Genomic DNA, 18,576 nt, shown 5'->3' with positions numbered 1-18,576 from the left:
TATCTCTAATCCAGATTCTTAGTTTTACCAGTTAAGTTAGCACAGCTGTGCTATGTTAAAGTTGCTTCTCTGGTTTATTATGTTCATTATTATTTATTTGCAGTCATATTTCAGTAATTCCAGCATTGACTTGGGATCTTCACATTACTTGTTTTTGGCTTTGTTTTGGGACTCTTAATTTTTCAGATTGACGTTTTTACTTCACGGCACTTTGTTAAGCCACTTGGAATGTGTTTGAATGCATAAACACTGAAAAGTGCATTAAATTTGCCGCTGTGTTTATCAGTGAATCTGGACAAATTCGTTATGAGACGAGTCTCGGGTTTTCCCGCAGAACAGAAATAATCAAAACACTAACGCAGAAAAGAGGTCAGATTCATCTTCAGATGATTTAAGAGTTGCAAACATTTTGTTTGCAATTTTGTTTTCAGCGTTTTTAGCGAGCTTCATCTTTACTTCAAGATAAAGCTTTGATTTAATTTAGTTAAAGCTACTTTCTCTTATTTTATCTTAAAAGAAAATGTTTTTCCTCCTATCTGTACCTGTAGTACTATGCGTCACAAACCTTTTTATGCTATTTACGATGACATTTAAAGACACAAATTGTATATGAGTCACATCTGATGTTGTTCTGAGCCGCACAAGCTACAGTTAAAGAGCTCTTTGGGGCTTTCTGATCGCTGATTCAGTTTTGTTAAAGTTTCCTGTTTCTGCAAAGAGAAAAAGTGCACAAATGCTTAACTATGACTTTAATTAATGACATTGGCCAGAACGTGGTGTAGCAGCAGCTTATTCTCTTTTATACTTTACAAATAACACTCGTTACATCTTTTCTCCCTGTACCCACCACGTCCCCTCCCCCCACACTCACACTCACCCACTCTCCTTCCCTGCTGCTCCTCTCCTCCCTCCCTCAGCCCCCATCTCTTTAATTCACATTATTTTAATTCATATTTCATCCTTCACTGTTTTATTCTAACTTAATCTATTATTCACGGCCTGTTTTAAAAATGTAACAGTGCGAAGGTCACTGATCCGTGCTTGCTCCTCCCTGGCTCATACAAGGCAGCGTGCACGTCTGGGCCTGCATGCACGCGCGCACACACAAATAAACAAACAAACACACCAGCACACATAAAACTCTAAAATGTCTACAGAAATTATTCATGAAGCTTGAGTCTAAGGTTTTTTCAGAGAGGCTTCATGGAAGACGAGCAAGAGACAAATACACAGAAAGAAAGAAACAGTTGAACAAAACATTCAAAGAGAAAAAAAGAAAAAAATACATCCATTCCTAGACGGTTACCACTACTGTCATTCAAATTTAAACGTAGTAAGCCCACTGCATGTGATGCCAGGCAGCCGATTTTGGGGCTCTGAAAGCTACCAGAAATGAGGAAACACAAACGCTAAATACAGACTTAACAACCACAACATAGCAGATCAACACAAACCTGGCAACCCAGATAAAACAAACACTTTTTACTGTATGGGGGGGGCAGCAGACACAGAGATCCAGATTCTGCCATTCTTCAGTCTGTGTGAATACATGAGAAGGAAGTTCCTTATTTGAATAAAGCTAAAATTTCAAGGATTAAACATAAAAAATTAAACATCTCAGACCAAAACAAAATTTTATATTTTCTTACAGAAAAATAAATGTCAGAGAATGTCACAGTCAGAAGGAAAACCAGTGGGATGACACACACCAGCGAATCTGTGCTTCTTGATTTGTACTTGTCCTTTCCTGTACCCCTTACATAAGCACCTTACTTTATATGGGTATATGGGAACCTGATTGGCTCGCAGAAGGCGGGAAAGGAAGTGATTGGGCCAGAGTGATAACGACTTACAATGAAATGAAGACTCTGTAATTTTTATGGTAGTTTCTAGGATAGGCTACATGACCATCAGCAAGTAGCTTGGTGAGAAACTGCTTGTGTGATTATTATGAAATGGAAGAAATATAAACTAATCATCAGTCACCCTTGGCCTGGAGTTCCATGCAAGATCTCGCCTCATGGGTTGAGGCTGAATGTGAGAAAGGTGGCGGATCAGCCCAAAACTACACGGGAGGAGCTTGTTAACATTCACCAGTAATACCACCTTGATATCACACAAGGTGCCCCTGCTTAAGAAAGACCGTGTACAGGCCCGTCTTAAATCTGCCACTGAACACGTCTAAACGATTAAAGGGAAAATTCTGGAGAAATCTTAAATCAAGCTCTTTGTCATCAACTCGACCCGTCGTGTCTGGAGCAATGAACACCACGCCCACAGTCAAGCCTGGAGGTGGAAACATGGTGCTTTCGGGCTGTTTTTCTGCTAAGGGTACAGGATTACTTCACTGTATTGAGATGCCAATGGATGGGTAAATGTATTGTAAAATCCTGGATGAGAACCTCCTTCCTCCACGAGTGTCTCCACCAAGGACAAAGTCATGTTTTGATCAAATACTTATTTCAATCAGTGACATGCAAATCAATTTATAACGTGTATGTAAAGTCAGATTACTAATGTTTATCAGGGCAGTCCTTATGTGAAAGGGGAAGTGTTACACTTTGTAAACCATATTGAAGTTAATCAAGCAAATCAAATAGACAGACATAATGGACAGAGAGCCGCGTCTGAGGAGAGACAGGAGGAAAGTGACAATAAGAAATTGGACAGATGTTGCATAGTGTTGAGTGATGTTGCCAGCAGATGGTGATGAGAAACACGAGAGCGAGAGAGAGAAAGAGTGAGCCATGGCCATAAAGAAAAAGATGTGAACTAGGATTGAAATGAGAAAGAGTGCAGGGCGGCGATAGAAGAAAAATAAACTAGAAAAAGTGATGAAGAAGAAAAAGAAACCCCCTGCATGCAAAGTAACCCACATGTATTCACACTGACTGGTAGATTCATACTTCAGATCATGGAGCAGTTCAAAAGCATAATCAGAATGAATAATAATAATAATAATGAGTGAGTGACATGCCTCCAGTGTTCCAGTGTGTGCTTCACTTTGAAGCGAACAGTCTCACACATAATGTACAGACAGCCTAACCCGACTGTCTTCCTCTCCTGATGTGCATCTATGCACTGAATTCTAATTGCCCCCTTTACCAGCCAATTAAATGGCAGTATCAGTCACCATGACAGCTCATTAGCAAATCAGCATTCAGCTTTCAGGCAATGTCTTCTCAGTGTGCGTGTGTCAATGTGTTTGTGTGTCAGTTTGCCCAGCATGAAATAGCTGATCGCTGACCTGACCACGTGTGTGTCTGGGAGTGCTGCTATTAGCAGGAAATTGAAAAAGTTTTTCTCTCTTTTTTTTCCTTTCCTCTGGGACTGTGCATGCAGATAGACAAGAGGACTGTGAGCTCTGAATCACTGTGTTTTATATCTGCAGTCGCTCCTGAATCCATTTTCATTTGTTTGGAGGAAAGATTAGCCGCACGCCTGGCAAGACATCGTCAGGCAGTGCAGGGAAGCGGGTTTGACACCTTGCCAGAGAGGAAAACGACCCAGCATGCATGCTGGGAGTAATGACTAAGAACAATGGCATTGTGCCTCATAACCAAGGGAGTTCAATTATGATCTCTACTGCTTCAACTATGACTGTACTTTATGTTGGAGTCAAGTTGGATGTTTCTGCTACTGATTGTAAAATTGCATTACAAAGAAACAAAAAAAAGAACAAAAAAGAAAAACATCGGCAACCAAACAAACACTCCTTGACACGTTAAGTAACACTGTGACACTGCAGTCAGAATCAGCTGGAGCACCTGGAACAGAAACAGAAACAAATATTGGTTTTCAGCTGAATAACTGTGCTGGAGTTTCAGAAACTTCTTTTTGTTTATCTTATGGCCTTAGTGTCTTCATTTTTCATTATCATTTGCCACTAAAACCAGCCAAACAAAAGGTACATAATGGGAGAAAAGGAGGGCATAATTTCTTACTTTGACTGTATTATGTAGCAGGAAGCATTGGTTTGGTAGTGATAAGAATGTATCACATCAAATCAACTGAAGTCAAGTCAGTCTTATTTTTACAGCCCATAATTACACGTAAATGTTCAAACACACTCAAAACAGAAGGAAAAAACAATTTAAAACAGCCTTTTTATTGCTAGCATTAACCATGAACTCCCATACCACACTGAAAGAAACTGCTCAGAGACCTCCAGTATTCCCTCACTGCTTGCTGTGTGGTTTCTTGAGGCTGTCACTAGGTGGAAAAGGTTAGAGAGAAGGTCCTGCATTAAAAACCTTCTTGTCATTTCTGTGGTCACTAGACGATTGGCCCAGAGTCTGCATGGAAGACACTAACACTGGCCAACTACTCATGGAGCAGTAGTTGGGGTAGAAACCACAAATGGGGAGTGTTCACGTTCAAAGTAAAAGTACAAAACAAAACACAGATTTCATTTCGCTTGCAGGTCTCTGTGTGCCTAGGGCCTAAGGCGGTTAAACTTGGGAGTTTGACCAGCAACCTCACATTTCTGATAGTTATAGTTAGTGGTAGTTATAATACAGTATAATACAGGATTCACTAATGCACTGCAGGTTTCCTGGTCACTCACCTCTTCACTCTCTATGAGCCTGGTTCTTTCAGAGGTGTCTTCCTGTTAAAAGGGAGGTTTTCCTTCCCACTGTCGCCAAGACTTGCTCAGAGGGGGTTGTTTGATTGTCTCTGTATTATTGTAGCGTCTCTACCTTACAACTAAAGTCTCTTGAGGTGACAGCTATTGTGATTTGGTGCTAAATAAATAAAATTGAATTGAACTGAATTGAATTGAAAACTGGTCTGGTTGAGATCAAATTTGGTTGTGTTTGGGTCATGAACCTAAACGACATTGACACCCCTGGTTCTGCTCTTGAGCTTTAAAAAAATAATACTATCACAACAGAGACAAGCCAAAGGTGTGACTCACAGTTGTAGGAAATCCACAGAGCAGAACAGGAAGTACTAAAAAGCCCTGCTGTTAACCTGATTTAAACTGCTAATTGCTTCTAGCATTTTTCTACAGAACCTGGTATTGGGTTTGTCTTCACTGGAGTTGTGTGCTCAAAGGTAGTCATACAGTAGGTAACTTCTCAACTTAAGTATTCATGTACGTGCTTCTTTAAGCTTTTTTATTATTAAAAAGACAACAAGTCTTTTACACGGACAATGAAAACAGAACACTCAAATGCCCATCTGAGGCCCAGAAATGCTGCATCTGCCAGTCACAGCTAGGAAATTAATGAAACTTTCAACACTTCAAATCTTGGTTGCCTAAAATACCTCCACCCACTTCACCACAGTACACCACGTCTAACAAAATGCTGCCTGCTCTGGATTTGTAAGCCACAATTATAAGCACAAGTTAATTTACATTGTGTGCCCGCGTCCCTGCCTGCTCAGCTGTGAGGCCACCCACTCAGGGGCTGTGAGGCTAATCCCAATCTCAAAAGACGTGTTTTTCTTTCAAAATAAAATGCATTCACATTTGATTTGAAAGTCACAATGACAGTCATTTTTATTCTGGAAATACAAATCCAGCCACCCATAGTGTTGAAATATATATCTATATCTATATTTATATATTAACACATTGATGCAGTTCATGCATACTCAAGTGTCTGCGGAGTGGGACAGAGAGGGTGATTAAGACCAGGTACAAACTCCCAGTGTACATAAAAATTTTACCAGCTAGCTGTTTCCCCTTTAAGTATTCCACTTGTTCCTCTCTCGGTTTGGCCTAGTTGCGTGTTCGATTGTTCTCATCACACTCTACACCTCCTTTAGACTGTTTTTGTTGCAGATTGTTCTCTTCGGTACTGGTAGGTGTTGTTCCATACTCCATTCTCCTTTTCGGCTCCCTCTGGACAGACTTAACTTCCTCTCTTCCCCAAAGCCCCGAGAGCTCTCTTCTTCCTATTTATAAGGGATTTGATGGCTTTTGTCGTCCAGCGTGTGTCCTTTGGAAAACACATTTATTGGTATCTTAAGTGTCCACGCAGACACCGAGGTAATCTCTAATGCCGTGGGAGAGTCCTTTGATGTCCCACAGAGCAGGTTTGGCTGTGTGCATTCATTAGCGGTCATGCAGCCCATCAAACACTCCTGAGCCCACACACTTACAGTCTTGATAGGAGCGGGCTTCTGCTTGACAGCAAAGAAAGATCAGGATCAGTCTGTCTGCTGCTCTCTGTCAGGCAGGTGCTGTGCAGCTTCCTACGACTTATGCAAACTTCATCCAGCTCTTTATTCAAGCACGTGTTGTTGACAAATGTTAACACAATGCATACACCACACGGTACATTCCACATACAGGGCATATGTTTATAGTAGTCAAGTGAAATGACATTCAGAGGGCTGAGACAGAGTGCCCTGAGCTTGCCTGCGGCCAAACTTCCCTTTTTTCTTTTCTTCATATATATATATATATATATATATATTTCTCTCAGCAAATCAGATATCCCACACTACAGACCTCCCACTGATGGAGACCAGCTGAGTCTGACTCACTCACAGTGCTCCTGGGCTCGCTGGTCACTGCGTTTTTAGCCTTTACAGACACTAGTTTGTCAGGATAACAATAAACACGCAGCACCTCTCTCTGCTGTCCTCTCCATTTGCAGTCAAGGTGACTACAGAGAAGCAAGCGCACTGCTGATGCATAAGGAATATTTGAAGAGCACTCACTGTGCGTCTGTGTGAGGCAGTTCAGTAGTAGTTTCTATGTTTAGCTAATTTGCCACAGGTAATGCATCACAACCTCAATTTTAGCTGTTCTTTGCTTTACTTTAACACCCCCCACCCCTATCATCTCCCCATGCTTTTCTCCTTTATTGTTCTTGTAAACCTACCACACCTGCTCTGTTTCATCCTCCATTGCATGTGGATTGATTTTAATGTGTGTTGTCTCCATTCGGTTTGTAATGTCAAATGCCAGAAATGACACGAGAGACTTTGTGGTTGATCATAGAATACGTGTTTTCGCCGTTGCCCTCCGCGATTACAGAAAGCGTGTGGTGTTTGAAAAAACGGATCCCTGCAGTAAAGATCAGAACTGCGGAGCTCAATGATGTTGTCTGAATGTCTTACTGTTTATCCTGGCCGGCAGGCTCCAAGGACTCACACAAGTACAAAATGGCTACACTTGTTAGCAGTATCATTCGGCTGTAAGTAACATTCTATAGCCGTTCAACAGTTTGCTATTTTGCCTTTTTCCACTCAGGCAACTTCTCATTTCCCAGAATCCTCCTGTTCCTCCTTCAGTCTCTCCCTCTTGGTTCTGTCCATCTCCGCATCCTCAGGCTCAAGCAGCTCTCTTGCTAATAAAAAGACATAAGCTGCAGTGCTTGAATGAGTGTCTTTGTGTATGTTTGTGTAGATGTGGTTTTTTATTTTCGTCGTCATTTCTTTCAATTGTGGAAGCAGATTTAATCATTTTCAGTTCAAAGTACCAACTCGAGCTTTAGGCCAAATGACTTGACTTTAGACTTGACATGGCCGAGTTGACTTCTTAAGCCTGTAAAAAAAAAGCTGGAAGATCTCCAAAGACATCAGGTTTATATTTTTATTCTTTTTATTCTTATATTTAGTTTCACTCTCAACAGCCTGATCTAACCTCAGACCAGTGTTGGGAAGGAAAATGTGATGGGATTTTATTTTCCGGTACCAAGCATACACACTTCGTAAGGGGCAGCTTGTTCGCTATCTCCAGTTAGATAAAGGACTGCTCTTGCTGTTCAGTGGCCAGATGTGGCCAGATGTGCTAGACTGGAAAGTCTGTGATGGGTGAAGGGAGTACAATGTAAAAAAACAAAACAAAAAAAATGGATACATTATTACATGGCAAGCGCTACTATTCAGCGTGTGGTTAAAAAATATGGGAAAAAATCTTTAAATTAATAAGGAAAATTCCTTGATTGTAAAACCATATATTATTTTACTTTTCAGTGTAGCATGTGATGATTATGCACTCTGTGTTTTGAAATGTATGTGCGTGGCTGGTTTGCTGTCAGTAGTTTGCTGGTATCAAAATGTTTAAAGATTTCTGGAGAACTGTGTGGAGCCTCTGAGGCTAAAACACCTGCTGTTGAAAAGGTCATTAAATGTTTCTAAACTGGAGGGATGGCAGCAAGTCTGATGTTTGATTTCTACTTATTAAATACAAAAGATGCAACATGTAGGTGTGAATGATTGGATGTCTGCTGCTGAGCTGCCCGGAAGCAATGTAATAACTTTTTTCATTGGGAATACATATTCAGTAAAAGTAACTGGTCTGACACTGACAGACAGACAAAACAAACAATAAAGAAAAAGAGAAAAAGATCAGCATCTTTGTTCTGGTTTACAGGCCTACAAAAGGTCACTTGAGTGCTTAAAATAGAGGAAACTACAATGAAGGGATTATGTAGTATACTGACTATTCAACAAGATGCATAAAGCCAACACTCCAAAGCTATGCTCAAGCTTGAGAGAAGCTGCATGACTAGATTTGGACTTTTCTTTAATGACATCAAATCATCATGACGCAAAAGGACTTGAACATTTGAGCTCTTTGTCCTTTTGAAAAAACAGAGATAATCTTGTAATTTTTACTCATGATTAATACAACATGAATCTAATTATGCAATGACTTGATATGTGCTACCAGTTTTTATGTGCAGATATTTATGTGAATATAGAGTAGATCTATGAAAAGGTGAAATTCAGTCTGGGTCTAAGACTGATTTGGGAATGACGGTGCTGTATCGAAGGCAAAAACTAATTTATGTGAGATCTTTATTGCCAAAAAGCATCTTGACAGAAGAATAGACCTCTGCATGCGTAACACATAACATTCTGTCAATTTGCATTAAATTATCCTGCAAAATGTAGATAATCAAATTATTGAGCTCACAATATCATGTAATGAAATTTAAATCTAATTTGTAATTCTGCAATGACACTTACCATTAGTAAAGGTGCTGTAGGGGAACTGTATGACACTGACTGCCAGGAGTATTAGTCTTGATAGACTTAGGCAAGATTCACATGGATGCATTTCAGAATTTTGCGCCCTCGCTTCTCATTTACGCTGAATCGGGTGATGTCACACAGTGCCAAACTGAATTATGGATCCATTGTTTCGCTTTAGTCTTCCTGCTTGGAGTCAAAGTCGAGAGAAATTCAACTTCCCAAGGGCCAGTGCGAGCGTCAGCCAATCAAATCACATTTATTCAAATGATCCAGTGCAGCTGTTAGCCAATGAAATCGTTTTATGCAAATATCCTGAGAGGGCGATGTGTTGCCTGTGGAGTCGGTAGCATGACTTAAAATATGTGCTTAAATCAGTGGTTCCCAAACTTTTTCTGCTAGACCCCCTTTGTTTTACAAGAAAAATGTTCGCCCCCCCCCAAACCATCTACCCCGCCACCGCACACCTCAAACATTTAGTAAACAATTAAGCAAATACAAGTAAACTGCAAGAAATTACAGGTAGTAAGAAAATACACTACTAACTTTTTTACGCTACGTCCACACCTACACGGGTATTTTTGAAAACGCAGCTGTTTCTATGTGTTTGGGCCTTTCGTCCACACGTAAACGGCGTTTCGAATCACTGAAAACGGAGAGTTTTTAAAAATCCTTTTTTGCGTTTACGTGTGGACGAGGAATACAGAGTTCGTCACGCAACGTCAAAGGTATGTGCCTTTTTTCACGTCACGCTGTGCGCCACGTTATTGTTTACATGAGATGAATTGCAGAATGGCAGATAGAGACAAAATACTGTTAATCTGACTATCCTCAGGTTTTACACGCTTACATACACACGCAGTTACGGTCCCTCCATTTACAAAGGCAGAGGCGTCACAGTGTGATTATTTTACGTGTAGTTGTTCTTTTCCTGTGTAAAAAAATTCAACATTGCTATCAATACATTTTTCAAAAAATGCCTCTCTGTGCAAAATGGGTTTAAAAACATAAACAGCTGTGGGATACTGTTTGTCCGGGATTTGAACCAGGGGAACAAATTGTGGCAGGATCAGCCTGATATTATTTGTATCTTTTTTTTAATCTTTTTTTTTCTTTTCATACCGTGACACCCCCCCCCCCCCTGCAATGGCTCTGCGCCCCACACTTTGGGAACCTCTGGCTTAAATCGATAATACTGCCTCTGTCTGAGTCTCGACACTGTTGTATTTTTAAAAATCTTATCCTCAAACAGCAACCTTAGCTTAAATAAGCTGCATGTTTGTGAAGCATTTGTGGGTCAGCCTCGTCACAGTCACAGGTCTGTTGTGATGTTGTCCTCTGTAATAGGCTGCAATGAGCTGGTCATGTTTTAGTGGGGTTTGACAAAATAATAGGGGTACTTTACAGTAACATAGCCGGCAGGCTTTTGCTTTTTGTTTTGTTTTTTTTTCTCTTCATCCACCAACTGAATAATGGGAGCTTCTTCTCTACACACACTCACATACACATGGGTCTTGACACAAGTAAACAGTCATGTGCCAGAGAGGCCAGAGGAGGTTGTTAGCGCTCTTCTGCGAGACAGAGCCACATATTAGCCTCAATATATATAGGCTCTTTCTCTCTGTCTCCCTCCCTCTGTCCATCATTGACTTGCCAACTGTCAGATGTTGCTGTCATCCTCAGCCGTCCCTTCATTTGTCTCTCTAATGGGAATCCCCCTCTGTTTTCTCACACAGCTCTTATTTCAACAATTCCTCACTTTTTTCCCATGACTGTGTCCCATTTCACTGTCAATCTCTCTTCCCTCTCTGACATACATAGATTTTTTTAATGTCCTATAAATGTGTTATATAAATCTAATTCATATTATTATTTTTGGATGACTCTCGCGCCGTAACTGCAGGAAAATGGCACATTCAGACTTATAGTAAGCAGCTCCTGTGTTTTTCCTGATGCATCCTAACTGCTCAGCTTTCTTGTTTTTGAAGTAGAGGCATTAAATGGGCTTAATGACTTGTTTCATTCTACCCTAAACTAACCTCTCTCTATTTTCTTCTTCCTGTTCCCTTTCCCACTTTTGGTCCCTTTTTTGTTAGTGATGTGAAAAGTGCTCTGAGACTGAAGGCTCAGCTGGTTTGGAAAAGACCTCCATCTGCAAAGGTAAAAAGTTTCCCCCCTTCCTCTTTGTGTCTGTCGGTTTTTCATTCTGTTCTCTGTCTCTGCTTTTAAACCTTCACTGCTGGATGAGAAGACATCTGCAGAATACAAAGCAGCGCTTTAACAGTTTAGACCAAAAGTGGCATGCGACAAACATTTCAGACAAATGCACAAAATGCACACACACACATACATAAACAGGCGTGCAACGCGGTGAAAAGGTAATTCATCACATGATTTACCCTTTATTTCCTTTGAGAAAATGTTCATGACACAAACACAGGAGGAGATTTTGTGTGTGCGCACGTGTGTGAGGAGAGATGAAAAATCCTATTATCTCTTCCCTTTATGAGAAATTGTGAGCTGTCAAAGTTTAAGGGTTATGGCCACCCAAGGACACAGGACTGGTAACAGAAAAATCTAGACGTGTTTATTGTACAGTCAAATTGGAGCTGTGCTTAGAGTGAAAATACCACAATATTTCAAACTTACCCTACTGAGCATTACAGCATGACCCGACGGTGTTTTATGTTTTTTATGTTTTGAATCGGAAGCTTTAACATGATTTGTCTAAAGTCAAGCAGGGTTGTAACCAGTAATTAGCAAGGTCTAAATTTTTTCTCTTACTGTGTCACCCTGATAAAGATAAGAGGCAGAGGATTCATGGATAATAGTGATAATGGTTGACGATCATATTATAATGCTGAAATTCTTCTTTGTTTAAAGTTAACAAAGTAACAATGTTTATGCAGAGGCAATAACCAGGGATCAGAGTCGCACACATTACGTAAAGTCAAACCTCAAATAATGTGATGATTTCCTGAAAACGTGTAGTAGCTTCTGTGTAATAACCAAAAATCACAGCTGCAAAATGCCACATTTCCTCAAAATTTCACAGTTTCTATAATTTTAAACATAGGACAAGAAAATAATGCTACATCCAAATGTGAGAATTGTGAACAGTGTTGGTCAAGTTACTTGAAAAAAGTAATCAGTAACTAATTACTGATTACTCCCCCCAAAAAGTAATCCCGTTACTTTACTGATTACTTATTTTCAAAAGTAATTAATTACTTAGTTACTTAGTTACTTTTTAAAAACACGATTTACAACCTGAATAGGTGATAAAGCGATAGAGCTTTCAGCCCAATACTTTTTCTACATAATCCATCATACAAAATGTAATCCAATGGAAAAGTCTCTTTTTTAACTTGTTTTATCAGTTTTAATCTTTTAACTTTATGCATCAAGCAAAAATTTAATTATATGCAACATTCTCTGACTTGAATAAATTAGTTTAACATTTAAACCTATTTTCTACACATTCCAACACATAAAATAAAATATTTTTTGTGTTTACACTCAGTCTTTCAAATAGATGCAAGTAAAATACAGCAGAAAATAAATAAAGTCAAAGACTAAGCGGTCCTGTTGCTCTATTTTCACCTGTAAAGCAGGACTGAGGGTAGGCGGAGGTTTACCTTGGTGCAGGTGTGCTGTGGTCAGTTGCGCATTACGTCATTGCGCACTCGGTGCTTGCTTGGAAGTTTAGGGGTTTTTTTCGCTGTAAAAAGAAGTTTTCTTCCCACGCACGATGGACGCTAATGTTTTTGTCACTTTTTATGGAATCAAACTCAAAGTAAGGTCAGTACTTCCACGCTTTAAACGCTGCATGCTCATACTCTCTCCCGCACTCGATATGTGATCCATTGTTGATCTGCACACAGCTGTTGTCACTAACGGCGCACTCGCTTACGTCACTGTCGTGAGACATTCTCGCAAAAAATCACGGTTTTAGTAACGCAGTAACGCAGCGTTCCTACGGGAAGTAACGGTAATCTAATTACCGTTTTTGCAATAGTAATCCCTTACTTTACTCGTTACTTGAAAAAAGTAATCAGATTACAGTAACGCGTTACTGCCCATCTCTGATCGTGAACCGAGCATGGTAGCTCTGGTTATTTTATGTTACACTACTAGGAAGTAAACAATTTACATATGTAGGCTGAATGATAGCGACAAAAGATTTATTAATAATAACATTCAGCTTTCAGCACTAATTTAATCATTTTTTAAGGATTTGATTGAGGTGTTATTGGTAAATCTGTTTAATCTGGTATCTCTTTAATAAGTGTGCAGTCTGTTTCTACACAGTACACGAACCCGTGCCAGCAGTGTTGCTAGTTTATACACTTTCACTTAAAAAAAAGAGAAAGAGTAAGAATAATAGACTACACTTCTGACGAGAATTAGAGTTGGTAGTAGGTCGTAGAGTTGGAAGACGATCAAAACCAGAAATTTTGAAAACCAGAAATAAATGTGTGTTGTAGTTTGCATGTTTTGCAAGAGGGACCTTGTATATAGAAATATAGAAGTATAAAACAAAACAAAAGAATTAGAAAGTATTTCTTTGCTTGAAATTACAATAGCACAACAGAAAAGATGCATGTTCTCACATATCATTGCAGTTCCCATAATATTTTAATCTTCCTTTCACTGACAAACACAGTGAAACATTGTTGTTTTAGCCTCCGTGCATCTGGTGCATATGCCCGATATAGTCTGATTATAATTATGACTTGTCAGAGGTTACTTATGTTTGCATGATTACAGTGTGTTAATCTGAGGCGTGCATTCAGTGAGCATCAGCACAAACTGAATTCCAGTCCTCTTTTGAGATTTTACTTTCCTTCCAAATTCACATCAGGTTGCTACAGTATAGCTCGATAAAATAAACAATTATTTTGTGTCATAGATTAGGATTGTTAAAATTCAGCTTCCCAGTACAAACACACTGTGATCTGTTGATCCCTGAGCTTCTCAGGCTTGTTGTGAGGATAGGCCAAAGCAAAACTGACCACCAGAATTTATTTTTATTCTGTATGTTTTAGCAGCCTGGGGATTGTAACATTAAAAACACCTGGTGGATTTTATTTAGATTATATATACTCCTTATATGTGAAATACTGCTCAATGAGCCAGTTTAAATTTTACACTGTCTGGAGAACACATTCAAACAGTGCTTTGTCTGAAGGTATTCACGCTGTGAAGCTAAATTTAACTTTTAAGTAATTAATTGAAACATGAAGAAGATGGATGGATGGATGGATGGATGGATGGATGGATGGATGGATGGATGGATGGATGGATGGTGGGATGGATGGTTGGATGGATGGTGGGATGGATGGTTGGATGGATGGATGGATGTTAAAGAGTCCTACTGAAGTGTTCAAATGTAAGAATTTGGGCGTAAGTCAAGTGTGACACTGCACCAATGGCAGTGTACCTCTGAGATACTGATAGCTATGATAAAACAGCAGCATTTGATTGATTTGTGATGAGAACTGATTCACTGATTGGCTATAAAACACTGAAAGTCATTAACACATACATAACAGAGGCAGTGTCATCAAAACATAAATCTTGTCTCTTATCCTCGGCATGCTACACGAAATGTCTAACTAACTAATGACAAACAAACACTTTTAATGACATTGTTAATCATCACTTCAGTGTTTATTAACAGCCATCAACGATATACTTAAGTGAAATTAATGCTAGACTGATCATTCATTTAAAATGTTGATTACATAATGATCACAATGATAAACTCATGACAAAGCTTGTGTATGTAAAGGGTCTCGAGGACTAGCCACCAGTAGTGCAAATTTTCTGTGTATTTTGAATTCAAACCTATATTCATGAGGCAGTTCACAGGTTTGATACCTGCTCTGTAATTATTGCCCTATTATTGCCACTTCCTGTGAAAGTGCTCTTTGTCGATTCTTAACGGGTGACAGTGTGTCAGCCTTCAGTGTTTGTTTGCGATGCTCCCTGTGGCCTGTAGCTTTTTGAAAACACACTGTTGCCTATTTGCACACAGCAGTATTCATCCAGTGGCATACATTTCATTCTTTAAACAGTCCTTGTCTGTCAGAGCTGAGCGCAAACTAAAAGATTCCTAAAACAAAATTAACAGCAGGAGGCTTTACACATCTTATTATGATTGTATCCACCCAGTGTGCCAGGATCGATGATCAAAAGGAGATAATGGTTGACAGAACACTATCATTATCATCAGTTTCAGTGCTTATATTGTCACTGTGACCTTCTTTCATCAGACTAATCATTATCATCATTATTTTTATCCTGCACAAATGTACACACCATTGTGCCTCCGTCCGTCCCTCCATTATTCCAGCCTCTCTGCCAAACACCGTCTCTGATCCTCCAGACACAAATGTGGCTACCCTCGTCTGTCAGCATTTACACACCAAATGGTGTTTGACCAAGATTCAAGGCTTCTCTATTCCCATCCCTAATGCATGTGAATGACCTGCTTGCCTACGTTTGTCTGCGTATGTGTGTGTGAGGGATGTGTATGTGCGTAATGAGGTGATTTTTATTCGTCGTCCCTGTCCTCTTGGCCTGTCAAGACCGCAGATTCAATTTGAGTGGTGAGATAGAAAGCAAGAGATTATGCTTGTCTCTCCCTGTGTGTGTGTGTGTGTGTGTGTGTGTGTGTGTGTGTGTGTGTGTGTGTGTGTGTGTGTGTGTGTGTGTGTGTGTGTGTGCGTGTGCGTGTGTGTGCGTGTGCGTGTGTGACAGAGTGATAGATTCCTGCCAAAGTATTCTCATCTTTGAGCCCAAAATCAGAGATGGATGTAGAGATGAATGCTATTTTTGCAAGGCTGTGTGTTTGCCTCTATTTGTGCATGAGTGTGCATGTGTGTGTGTGAGTGAGAGAGAGAGTGTGTGTCTGTGTGTGTTTGTCTGTATAGGAAAGTAGATGGAGAGCTCAAATTTAACAACTTGGCACCAGCCTGTGTGTGTGATAGAGAGAAGAAAAGATAAAGAGCGAGGAAAAGGGGACAGGGGAGAGGAAGAGGGCTGTTTGGGTGTGAACAGGGGAGTGTGTTTGCTGCGACGAGAGATTTTTTAGGAGAAAGTGGAATTTTAAATTACAGGAGAGCAGATTATCTGACTGGGGAGACAAGTGCTGCTTCATCTGTCTTGTGAGCCAAGCAGGCACAACAATGAGTACATGAATTTACATACAAAGACATGCTGCTTTCTGCTGAGAAATTAGACTGTTTCCCATGTGTTAGTGTGTGCGTACACCACCATGCATCCACGCATATCCACACATTTTGTTATCATGTGGATTTGTGTGCATTGTTGAATTTGGACAACATGTTAAGTTGGGTCTCAAAGGTGTGCCAGGGTGGGAGCTACAGGCTCAAAAGACAACCTGATTCTGCTTTCGGAGACCTTTATATATTATGTAGCATTCGATTTTTAATGCTGACATTTCAGTTTAAAAGAAGCATTTTATTACTGAGTTGTTGTCTGAGATAGAGCTATGTTATGTATGTTTGCGAGTTTAATTCGATTCCGTTTTATTTTAATATAGCCCCAAATTATACCAACAGCTTTATACAGTTTTATATTGTAAACTAAAAACCTTACAATAATTGAGAGAAAACTCCAACAATAAAACAAACCTGTATGAGCAAGCACTTGGTGACAGTGGGAAAGGAGAACTCCCTTTTAATGGGAAGAAAGGCTCAGAGAAGGACGGGACAGAAGACACAATGATAATGATGATAATTAAAAAATGATCTGTGGATGGGCTGAGGGAAAGCAGGAGAACAATCCAGAAAGACCAGGCTCAGGAACGGGCAGCAACCTGCATCAATCAGCTCTGGGGTGAAGGATTGTCCACCTCCTAGGATTCATGAAGCATGTGAAGGTGTTATTCACTGTATAAAGAAAAAGAAGGAAATATACAAGACACTTTGCTACATAAATATTCTATTTTTTCACTCTTTTTTTGTGAAAAAGGGAAAAGTAATCAGCAATTAACTTCTACATACAGACATCTGAAACATTACCATATGCTTCAGAAAGATGTATTAGAGCTTTGTAAATCCACAACCATCAGATACACACTGATTTAATATTTGTTTTCATCTTTGTTTCTGTTTTAGACTTAAAACGGATTCGAATCTTATCTTTTTCCTCATTGATGTACACACAAGACTCCAAAATTATAAAGTAAAGATGTGGGGTTTTTTAGACTGAAAGGCTAAAATATTCCACTAACAATTCTGACGTTTCACTTAACAACAGGTTAACGTAGCGATATCTGAGGAACTAAGAGGATAAGCAGCAGCCACTCCATGCTAATCAAATCCACATCATTAATTAATCATCGGCAACTGTGACCACAGCTGCAAAAACAGACGTTTCGGTATCCTGCTGGTCTGGAGCATACTAATGCCACAATCTTCCCAGGACTGATCCCAAGGTTGGACTGTGCAATGCTCAAAGAAATCTCCACAGGCCGCACTTAGCATGTTAAAGTTCCAGGCAGCACAATAAGAAACAAACTGAACAAGTAAGGTTGATTTGGAAGGGTTGCTAGGAGAAAGCCTCTCCTTTCTCCCTAAAAACAACATCAAAGGTTAGGTTTGCAAATATACATCTGAACAAACCACAACACTTCCAGAACAATGTCCTCTGAGCAGATGAGGCTAAAGGCAGATAACAATCAGCAATCGTGCACAGCGCCATGCTTGGAGAAAACCAAACACCTCCTACAGCTGCTGGAAGGGTGATGATTTGGCCTTGTATTCCAGTCACAGGGCCCCCTGCAGTCATTGAGGTGAGCACATTGTCCTGGTCAATGATCAGGAGAGCTGTGCATAAGTGACTGCCTGCAAACTTCAGTGAACATAAGGAAAGAACATGATTGCTGCTAAAGGTATAGCAATATACTTTTTCCTCAGCCAAAGAACTTAAGTAATTACAAAAACGTTTTTATCCAGTCCCGTTTTATGTTTTTCATTTACCATCCTCGCTGTCCCTGTGGTAGAAACGCTCCACAGCGTGATGCTGCCACCATCGTGTTAGACTGCAAGGATGGTGTTAATGAGGTGTCTGACTCAGTGGCTGCTTCCCTCCACAGACATCATTGGGAAAAGCCAAAAATGATGCTGTTTGATTTCAATGGTAAACATTACAGAGTCTGGCTTGACTCATGCTAGTTAATCACATCATGGCTATGCAGTGCAGCCAGTGGTCAAAACACACAGAGACTTTCATTCCTGCTGAAGGAAATGTATTTACATACTGTCTGTACCGAAAAAAAGGAGAAAAGATGCAGGAAAGCACGCATGACATCATAAATTATACCAGCTCGTGAGTGATCAATCACAGGGCTGTTAGGACTCACAGTATGTAATGGTGCGTAATGATACAAAGGCTGCTTCGGGGCTGTTAGTAAACGCTGACACTGCAAGAATGAGGATAGACCAAGTCCTATTTTCTGGCACACGATCATGATTGAGCTTCATGCTCAGAGCAGATTTAGTAGGGGTGTCTCAGCAGTCCTTTATAGTGGTAGCTAAGATCCCTGCTTAGGTTGAGCCATGCAGCGTGGGGAGTTGTGTTTTTGTTCTGTTTGGTTGTTTTTGATAT

General features: G+C 40.0%; 1 protein-coding gene across 1 annotated transcript in view; it reads left to right on the top strand.

The window, feature by feature from the left end:
• Nucleotides 1-18,576, top strand: part of LOC113024497 (protein ELFN1-like) — a 138,600-nt gene that overhangs the window by 81,413 nt on the left and 38,611 nt on the right. Inside the window, exon 2 of the mRNA XM_026171642.2 lies at nt 11,034-11,097. The gene's annotated coding sequence lies outside the window, so the exon portion shown is untranslated. The remainder of the gene's footprint in view (nt 1-11,033; nt 11,098-18,576) is intronic.

This window comes from Astatotilapia calliptera, chromosome 6, assembly GCF_964374335.1.
Source record: "Astatotilapia calliptera chromosome 6, fAstCal68.1, whole genome shotgun sequence".
Lineage (NCBI taxonomy): Eukaryota > Metazoa > Chordata > Actinopteri > Cichliformes > Cichlidae > Astatotilapia > Astatotilapia calliptera.
Note: the sequence above shows the minus strand (reverse complement) of the source record. Positions and strands in the feature narration are given on the sequence as shown.